Source organism: Oncorhynchus masou, chromosome 13 (assembly GCF_036934945.1).
Source record: "Oncorhynchus masou masou isolate Uvic2021 chromosome 13, UVic_Omas_1.1, whole genome shotgun sequence".
Classification (NCBI taxonomy): Eukaryota; Metazoa; Chordata; class Actinopteri; order Salmoniformes; family Salmonidae; genus Oncorhynchus; species Oncorhynchus masou.
Genome location: NC_088224.1, coordinates 78850333 through 78860775, shown reverse-complemented (window position 1 = coordinate 78860775; position 10443 = coordinate 78850333). Strand labels below are relative to the sequence as shown.

The 10443-nt window shown below is 42.8% G+C and overlaps 1 pseudogene; it reads left to right on the top strand.

Moving 5' to 3' along the window:
- Nucleotides 1-3487: 3487 nt before the first annotated feature.
- Nucleotides 3488-10441, top strand: LOC135553439 (small ribosomal subunit protein mS22-like; annotated as a pseudogene).
- Nucleotides 10442-10443: the final 2 nt, after the last annotated feature.

The following is a 10443-nucleotide window of genomic DNA, read 5'->3' as shown; positions in this document are numbered from 1 at the left end:
CTAGCTACAGCTACCCCACTGTCTTCCCTGCTTTACTCTGCTGTGCTACACATCACATTGTTACTGACAAATACACACCTTACCCTGCTCTATCTTACATCCCTCATCTCTTGTCTAGCCCTTCCCTGGGGGAAGGATTTATGTGTGACACATGCTGTTTTTCATGATGACGTACAGATAGGTATCTCTGGTTACGTGACTGTATAATATGCTGGTGGCTTGTGTGTGTGTGTGTGTGTGTGTGTGTGTGTGTGTGTGTGTGTGTGTGTGTGTGTGTGTGTGTGTGTGTGTGTGTGTGTGTGTGTGTGTGTGTGTGTGTGTGTGTGTGTGTGTGTGTGCCGTGGGCTCACTGTGAGCGATAGCCACCTGGTCTTTCATAATCCCTCTCTAGAAGATCTAAGCAGTGATCAAGGCTTCACTCCTACATGTTACCTGGGACGACCAGAGAATGTCTGCCAAAGCCAGCCTATTCTTTCTCAATGAATAGATATTCAACAGCCAAAAACAGTCTCCTTGGTTTCGCTCTCCTTTTATTGTGGAATACACTATAGTGCACAATGAAAATTCAATTGCCTACCATTATAGAACTTTCCAATCAGTTGCTGACTTATGGGTCAGAATGAATAATTATCTAACAAAATGTTTGTGACTTCCTTAAAGTTTTCATACAAACATATTGTCCTAGAATCTATCCCACAACCCTTTATTATTAAGAATGTTTCAAAAATTATTGGAGAAGATTTTTACAGACCAAATCATAAGGTGTTTGACAGTAAATCTGTGCTAAAGTGCAACGTTACGTGTCTCTGTTTTTGTAGATGTCTACATTTTGTTTTGTATGTCTGCATGAGAAAGTGTTTTGTATGTCTGCATGAGAAAGTGTGTGTGTTCCCTATCATCCAGACAGATTTCATAGCTATCTATCAGACAATACAGGAACACATTGTAACGAAGGTGTAGGAATGTCTAGTACTCTGACTCAAAGCTTTTCCTCAAGGATAGGCAGACATCACATAGCAGCGCAGAAAAACAACTAAATTGCTGAATACAGGAATAGCTGAATTCTTATCAGACACAATTCTACCATGCAGAGAGAAGGAAAGATAATTGCTGTTTTTTTTAGCATGGGTGCCCAAAGAGCATGGCACTCCAACATGTTGACACCCACGGCATCTAAATTGAATGTATTTATTTATTTTCGTAATGAGAAAAGACTGTCTGTATTGGTAAGACAAACATAATACATGTGTATGGTACTTACAATTTGAGGACAATACTAAATTCCTAATTCCAACCTAGGACTTCATCTCACAGTTTCATCAGCATCACCACTGTAACCATGAACGAAGTGGAAACAGAACAAATGATCAATTAGCGCCATCTTGCGAACATCCTTTATAAAACACTCACACAATCGAAAGACACCATCTCCCATGATTCTCCCATTTCTACGTCGTATGTAAAGGTTACGTCAGTGTGCGCGATGAGGTAACTACAAACATGGTGGCGCTTTTTGCAATACGTTGCTTATTTAGAAGGTATTCTAGGGTCAGAAATGTCGATCAAAATACACGAGTACTTGTCAGATGTAGCAGAAGGATGCTGTGCAGTGCACCGTCTGACAGCAGTAAGTCGTTTATTTTGTCGTCAAATTGGAGTTTTACCTCTGACCTTGTAGCATGTGCAGCTATTGTTGTCTTACGTTAACTGCCTACGCTAGCGTTAACTTTTTAGTATTTTAATGGTACTAGTAGCTAGTTGTTCTCCTCGAAGCGATTTAAACGCATGTTGACAACAACGCAAATTTATGACGCGTTCAAAACTGGGAACTCAGAAATGCGTTCAAGACAACTTGGAACTCGGAAAAAACGAGCTCCGACTGGAAAAATCGAACAGTCATCCAACTAGGATTTCTAAGTCGGAAACTCCGGCCTCTTTCTAGAGCTCCGACCTGAAGAGAGATCACTGACATCGTGATTTGACCTTGTTTTTCCCCAGTTCTCAGTCTTGAAGGCACCATTAGCTTTTTGTAAAGCATAAACTACTGGTGGTTTCAAGACAACTGGGAACTTGGGAAAAAACATCAGTGATATTCAACTCGGCAAGTCGGAGTTCTTGAAAATTCCCAGAGTTGTCGACATTTACCGACTTGGATGAAGATTTAAAAGATTTTTCCCAGTTGTCTTGAACTCTCTGAAGTTGGATATTTCCCGAGGTCTGAGTTCCCATTTGTTTTGAACGTGACAGCAGTCAGATTTAACGCGTCACATGCATATTTTCTGGCTACCATGGATCTAATTTAAAGGAAAAGTCCACCTAAAATATCTAATTTCTTTAAGTTAGTGTTAAATAACTATGTGAAAACAATATTTTATGTAAGTAAATGTTTCATTTTATCAATTAAGGCTGGTAGCAACGTGGACATTTGTTGCATCTGAAGTTTACTACAAAACCGACAATGCAATGCTCTCTCCATGGACTGGCTAGGTAGCTAGATAAAATTAAACACAATACCAAAGTCAATATCAGCATGTGAAGTAGTTAGTGCAGTTGGTTTAGGAGATTTTATAGCTAACTATCAATTTAGGAGTCTACAATCTCGCCATGTTCAACCTGCAGATCGATGTGCCTTGCAGAGTGGAGTCTGACATTCGCAACGGCACTATGCAATGCACCCTGGACTGAAGAGGCAGACAAGTATGAGAGTTGTGGTGGTCCCTCCTGTTAAATTACACATTTCTCAAGGTAGGCATTATTGAAAAAATATGAAAAATGGCTCATTTGAGAGAAGACAACGTCCTGTGTTATGACATCGGCCATTATTGAAATCTGACATATGATAGACGTTTTTGCGATCTAAAAGTCATATTCCTATTAATTTCCAGTGTAGTGAATGGCTTTAATACAATGGTACGTCATAATGGCCAAATTTCTCCCTGCTTGAACGGCAATAGCGCAGATGCACATGAAGAGGGGGGCTACTTTAGTTTTGGCGTTGGGTCTGGGGGTCCTCCCTCAGAATTGTTTTAGGCATCTAAAGTTAATTTCCTGCATTTCTACTCAGGCTGTCCCTGTCACACATACAAACAAATTATTGGTTGACCAAGAATAGTTTTTTTTTCTTTTTTTTCAACCAATCGATTGGTCAAAAATTTTAAATGGGAAGAGTGCGCTTGTTTGATATGGAAAAGCGTTGCGGTAGCTATTGATAGAGAAAATGGAGATGAAGCAGCTGCTTTATAAGTGGGATGCACTGTTGAGTGCTACATCCTGAGGGGTTCGTGCTGATTGTACGGAGATTGTGACAGACTGTTAAATGTCATCCCTTGAGAAGGCATGAACAAGATGTATGTCAGGAGAAGTGCAGTATTATCATAAGGAGAAGTGTACTTAGAATACAAAGTAGGAATGGAGGGAAAAAGAGAGGCAGAGGAGCTCTAAGAGGGAGGGAGAGGGTGCGCGTGAGTCGGTTAAAAAAGGAGGAGAAATGGAAGTGAATGAGGGCGAAGTATCGGCGGTGGTAGGTGTGGTGACGTTCTCGGAGCCCGAGACATGCACCCAGGATAACGATGAGCCCGAGACATGCACCGAGGTTAAAGATGAGCCCGAGACATGCACCCAGGATAAAGATGAGCCCGAGACATGCACCGAGGTTAAAGATGAGCCCGAGACATGCACCCAGGATAAAGATGAGCCCGAGACATGCACCCAGGATAAAGATGAGCCTGAGACATGCACCGAGGTTAAAGATGAGCCCGAGACATGCACCCAGGATAAAGATGAGCCCGAGACATGCACCGAGGTTAAAGATGAGTCTAGTTTTTTGGAAAAAGTGGGCCGTTGGCTTTTGGCTGATCCATTTGTTGTTTAAGGGTGGGTGAACACCAATTATTGAAAGGAGGGATTACTGGGGTAGTGGTAAAAGTTGACCAACTGAAGGGGAAGATTCCCTGGTTTGATTCTCTTTGTTTGGTGCGATGCACAGGCTGGCGAAATGAGTCGTCTGTTCTTTTGAGTTTTGATGTATCCTAAGTGCAGTGTAACTGAACAAAGGCAATAACAGGAGAAAGTGGTTTGGAGCGTCAAACTATTGCAGATGTGATGTTAGGATTGATGCGTTTTCGAGCCACTTCCTGGTTTGATATTCCTCAGGGTTTCGCCTGCAATATCAGTTCTGTTATACTCAGACAATATTTTGACAGTTTTGGAAACTTTAAGTGTTTTCTATCCAATACTAATAATAATATGCATATGTTAGCAACTGAGACTGAGGAGCTGGCCATTTACAATGTGCACCTTTTCATCCAATCTACTCAATACTGCCTCTGCAGCCATAAGAAGTTAATGGATTTGTCTCGCTGAAATGTTCTTACTCTTTCAAATGACTGCTGGACTTGTTGATTGCTCGATCCACACAGCAGACATTGTGGGCTAGGTTAGGAATGCTGTGTTGCACGTGTAGCACTATATCTTTGAGGCGTCAATACGTCATCTACCGAGGCTATATGGGTATGGGCCGATATTGGCATTTTTAGCTAATATCGGCCTCTTACCGATATTGTGCATCCCTAGTTATCAACTGTACTGCAGGGATGGAATGTAAGTCGCAGAAAATGGGTGTTGTGGTGGCAGCTGAAGAGGTATTGGCTGTGAGTAACTTGAAGTCAGTTACAGGGTTTGTTAAGTGGTGTTGTCCCATCCTTTCAAGCTGTTGGCATGAGGTAGGACTAAATAGATTTACATAGGGGAGTATGATGGTGTTTATTGATTTTTTTTTTTTTTTTTTTTTTTTTTTAGTATAGTGTTAGATGGTAGGGTATATTAATTATTCTATATTTTTTTTTCAAACAAAGTAGTGGGGCAAAAAAGTATTTAGTCAGCCACCAATTGTGCAAGTTCTCCCACTTAAAAAGATGAGAGGTCTGTAATTTCCATCATAGGTACACTTCAACTATGGCAGACAAAATGAGAAGAGAAAAAATCCAGAAAATCACATTGTAGGATTTTTAATACATTTATTTGCAAATTATGGTGGAAAATAAGTATTTGGTCAATAACAAAAGTTTATCTCAATACTTTGTTATATACCCTTTGTTGGCAATGACAGAGGTCAAATGTTTTCTGTAAGTCTTCAAGGTTTTCACACACTGTTGCTGGTATTTTGGCCCATTCCTCCATGCAGGTCTCAAGAGCAGTGATGTTTTGGGGCTGTTGCTGGGCAACATGGACTTTCAACTCCCGCCAAAGATTTTCTATGGGGTTGAGATCTGGAGACTGGCTAGGCCACTCCAGGATCTTGAAATGCTTTTTACGAAGCCACTCCTTCGTTGCCCGGTGTGTTTGGGATCATTGTCATGCTGAAAGACCCAGCCACGTTTCATCTTCAATGCCCTTGCTGATGGAAGGAGGTTTTCACTCAAAATCTCACGATACATGGCCCCATTCATTCTTTCCTTTACACGGATCAGTCGTCCTGGTCCCTTTGCGGAAAAACAGCCCCAAAGCATGATGTTTCCACTCCCATGCTTCACAGTAGGTATGGTGTTCTTTGGATGCAACTCAGCGTTCTTTGTCCTCCAAACACGACGAGTTGAGTTTTTACCAAAAAGTTCTATTTTGGTTTCATCTGACCATATGACAATCTTTTTCTGGATCATCCAAATGCTCTCGAGCAAACTTCAGACGGGCCTGGACATGTACTGGCTTAAGCAGGGGGACACGTCTGGCACTGCGTGATTTGAGTCCCTGGCGGCGTAGTGTGTTACTGATGGTAGGCTTTGTTACTTTGGTCCCAGCTCTTTGCAGGTCATTCACTAGGTCCCCTCTTGTGGTTCTGGGATTTTTGCTCACCGTTCTTGTGATCATTTTGACCCCACGGGGTGAGATCTTGCGTGGAGCACAAGATCGAGGGAGATTATCAGTGGTCTTGTATGTCTTCCATTTCCTAATAATTGCTCCCACAGTTGATTTCTTCAAACCAAGCTGCTTACCTATTGCAGATTCAGTCTTCCCAGTCTGGTGCAGGTCTACAATTTTGTTTCTGGTGTCCTTTGACAGCTCTTTGGTCTTGGCCATAGTGGAGTTTGGAGTGTGACTGTTTGAGGTTGTGGACAGGTGTATTTTATACTGATAACAAGTTCAAACCGGTGCCATTAATACAGGTAACGAGTGGAGGAAAGAGGAGCCTCTTAAAGAAGATGTTACAGGTGTGAGAGCCAGAAATCTTGCTTGTTTGTAGGGTGACCAAATACTTATTTTCCACCATAATTGGCAAATAGTCATTAAAAGTCCTACAATGTGATTTTCTGGATTTTTTTTCTTTCTCATTTTGTCTGTCATAGTTGAAGTGTACCTATGATGAAAATCACAGGCCTCATCGTTTTAAGTGGGAGAACTTGCACAATTGGTGGCTGACTAAATACTTTTTTCCCCCACTAATTAATGGTTCAATAATTGAACTGATCATTATTCCTAGATCCCAGACTGCAGCTTACCCATCAACTCAAGATTGAACTTTGTACCAATTCACTGATTGTTATATTATATACCTAAGCTCCGTAGACTGGTCTTCCCTGGCTGGCTGACCCTGCTGGGACACCTGTCACCATCTTATCCTGCTAAGACATGATGAGCATAATGTTGTGTTCTGTTTGTGCACCATGGCAGTGAAGCCTGTAGAGCTGTTTATACTGTGTCAGAGTGAAAAGTAGGGAATTAGTTTGGGAAACTGACCAGATCAAGTACATTGCTATACTGATTAAAATAAAAACTCACATTGCGCTGAAAAAACGTCAGAATATCGGTCTTCAATCGTTTGGCCGCTGGTTTCGTTGTTTGATTCAGGTCTAGTGTGATTGAGGCAAAAATAATTGCTCAAGATTGTATTTTTAGCTAGCTACCTCACTATCTTAAAGTTTGGGAGGCTCACCATCCCCAGTGAAAGTTGCGCCCCGCACATGAAAACATGAAATGACGATGGGAATCGATAGAAAATCGCTCTGCTGCACAAAAACACCATTAACATTGAAGATGGGTGAATCTTTCCTTTAAGTTACTAGCTAGCTCGGGTCCATCGCGACGACAATGACACGGAACCCAAACTGGCTGCGCACGTGCGCCACCGTGCATACATTTATTTTGACATGCAGGTTAAAATATCAAAACAAACTCTGAACCAATTACATTAATTTGGGAATAGGTCGAAAAGCATTAAACATTTATGGCAATTTAGCTAGTTACCTTGCACTTGCTAGCTGATTTGTCCTGGGATATAAACATTGAGTTGTTATTTTACCTGAAATGCACAAGGTCCTCTACTCCGACAATTAATCCACACATAAAACGGTCAACCGAATCGTTTCTAGTCATCTTTGACCTTACATCTTTGACCTTAAATGGTGATTGGCATCTACACTTTCATAGTATTACTGCAACAACCAGCAACACAGTTCGTCTTTCAATCACCCACGTGGGTATAACCAATGAGGAGATGGCACGTGGGTACCTGCTTCTATAAACCAATGAGGAGATGGGAGAGGTAGGACTTGCAGTGAGATCTGCGTCAGAAATAGAAAGGAGTTCTATTTTAGCCCTTGGCAACGCAGATGCTCGTTGGCGCGCACAATAATTGAATAACATAGATTCCTAAATTTATTTTGTAACACTCGCGCACACAACGCGAGCAGTGTGGTCAGCCTATTAGTTGCACTCTGCCACTTTCAATGTGTTCTTTGTTTAGTGGCTGGCTTCAATATAGCTACTTTTGTAACTCCCAAAAAAATGCTGGGATATACTTTTCCCCAAAATCATAATCCCACTGGGCCAGAATTACCTCAGGCATGATCATTGGAGCAAGGCTCGAAAGACCTGTCACTGCAGCTACTCCATCCCTTCTATTCTTTAAGTACTGAGTCCACTTTAAGATTCTCTGGAGAACATATAACAAGCATTTAGCAATTATTCCAGTAGTTGACGATTGAAAAGTATCTAGAAAGCTTGTATTCAGAAGGCTTGTACATACCATCCTTGGTTTGTACTTGGCGCCATTCTTCCTGTTTCGCGGCATCAGTGAGATCACTTCCTGTCTCAATCTGCGCAGTGTGACGAGCTCCGATGCAGGTCGTACCTGCAGATCTGAGACCAGAGCTAGCTTCATCTAGCTCTGAAGTCATTAATTTTACAAACTTATAACAGATGCACAGTTGAAGGAGGTATGGACACATACACATGGTAGGGCAGATAGTTTGTCTATCATGCGGAGTAGGGAATGGCTCTACAACATCTGCTGCAACATTCTGAACATTTAATTTGGCAGATTACATCCCTATACAGCTGGTGTCAGTCTTGTTAATGTGTTCCTCTTTGTGTTGTAGGCGACCCAGGGAGCAGGCCCAGAGGCTGCTGAAGATGCCTCCAGTGCTGCCGGAGAGGAAGCCCATCAACGACGTCCTGTCTGAGGACAAGATCCTGGAGGGCATGGACACAGCCAAATACGTCTTCACTGACATCACCTTCAACATACCACACAGGGTAGGAGAGAGAGGAAGAGTGTGTTTGTTTGTGTCCACCAACGTTACATTCAACATACAGTACACCACAGGCAAAGAGTGTAATGGTTTGTGTCCATCAACATAACCAATATTTCTCATTTACAATGCCTCAAACAATTAGTGCTCTTTTGTTTTGTTCTCTCTTCCATGGTCACCTCCTGGTGTTTCCAGGAGCGGTTCATAGTGATCCGGGAACCCACCGGGACACTGAAGAAGGCATCGTGGGAAGAGACAGGATCCTGCAGGTTTACTTCCCTAAAGAGGGCCGCAGGCTAACAGCACCCCGTCTTCGAGGAGAACCTGAAGGTGGAACCCCACCAGGATCGTCATGAGGATGTGTTGGATCTGTGCCAGGTCCAGTTTGAACCTGACTCCTCAGAATACATCAAGGTAAAAGACCACTGCCTCTACACTCCTCAACAGGCTGTCCAGATGTATGCTTCAGTTATTATTACCCATTAGCAGTTCGTAAAACCCTCTCCCTATTGGCTGTGCTCTGCTGTCCAGGTGCATGCAGCCACCTTGAGGATGTAGAGAAGATGGGAGGTATGTTCTGCTGCACTCCACCAGACACAGGAGGGTGGATGGACTCATCATAGACATGCTGCAGAAAGACCTGTGAGTCTGTGTGTGTTAGACCAGTGGCTCCCAAACTTTTTTGGTTACTGTAGCACCCACTGAATATAGCTCTGCCTGCAGACCCCCAAAGTACCCCCTTGTGAATTTTACCAGTAAGCCTATGGTCTCCAGGTACCCCCTGTGCATAGACCACAAGTACCCTTTGTTGGGAACACTGTGTTAGAGGCTTGTTTTTCTTCTACATGACACCCCATATGTTCTAAGTGTTTTGTAGGCATTGGGACAAGTAACGATTTAATAACACCATAACTGTGACATTGTTAGCCCAGAGTAACACTGGTTGTATTGTTCTAGATGGCAGGATGCAGTGATTCTGGTGGGTCTGTTCAACAAGGACTATCCACACAGTGAGACAGCCCAGGAGGCCTCCAGTCAACAGGCCTCTGGACTGGACCTGCTCAAGGTGAAGCCTAATCAGCTGACACTAGTGTATCTCAGAACCTGATTTCTAGGTTGCACTAGTCACCATATTGGTAGCCTTGATACACAGTAAACCCTTTGTGTAACCTCTTGTGTCTGTTCCCCACCAGATCTACGCTAAGCGGGAGTCCCAGAGGACAGGATACGTAGAGCTGGCCCTGCAGGCCTACGAGCAGACGTCCGCTTGAGATCCGTCTGACCGTCATGCATCACCACACCTAACCACTGGAGAGCTCTGTCACATCACAGCATAGCTCCATCTAACCGTCCCATACAACTCACACCCACAACAATAAACCAATGGAGCAGTGACATTCTCCCCAAAGGCGCCTGTCCAGGACCCCAATCTTTAATCAACTGGACAATTACAGTAAACAAAGAATAACTTAGTCCTTGAACTATGCAACTCATCTTGAACCACTTGCAAGCCAAGTGTCCATTGCCAATGAATGGCATCAAAATGTGCACATAATTGGGATGCACCAAGCTTGACTTCTGTCGACGCAGTGCAGATATTCACTTCTGCATTTCAACATTGTAATTTGACCATAACCTTAATCATACAGTATCTCAACATTGGAACTGACTGTAAGCTGTTTAATCATGTACATACAAAATCGAAATGTTTATATACATTTATTGCATGCAGGGTAGCCTAGTGGTTAGAGCGTTGGACTAGTAACCGGAAGGTTGTAAGTTCAAATCCCCGAGCTGACAAGGTACAAATCTGTCGTTCTGCCCCTGAACAGGCAGTTAACCCACTGTTCCTAGGCCGTCATTGAAAATAAGAATTTGTTCTTAACTGACATGCCTAGTAAAATAAAGGTAAAATAAA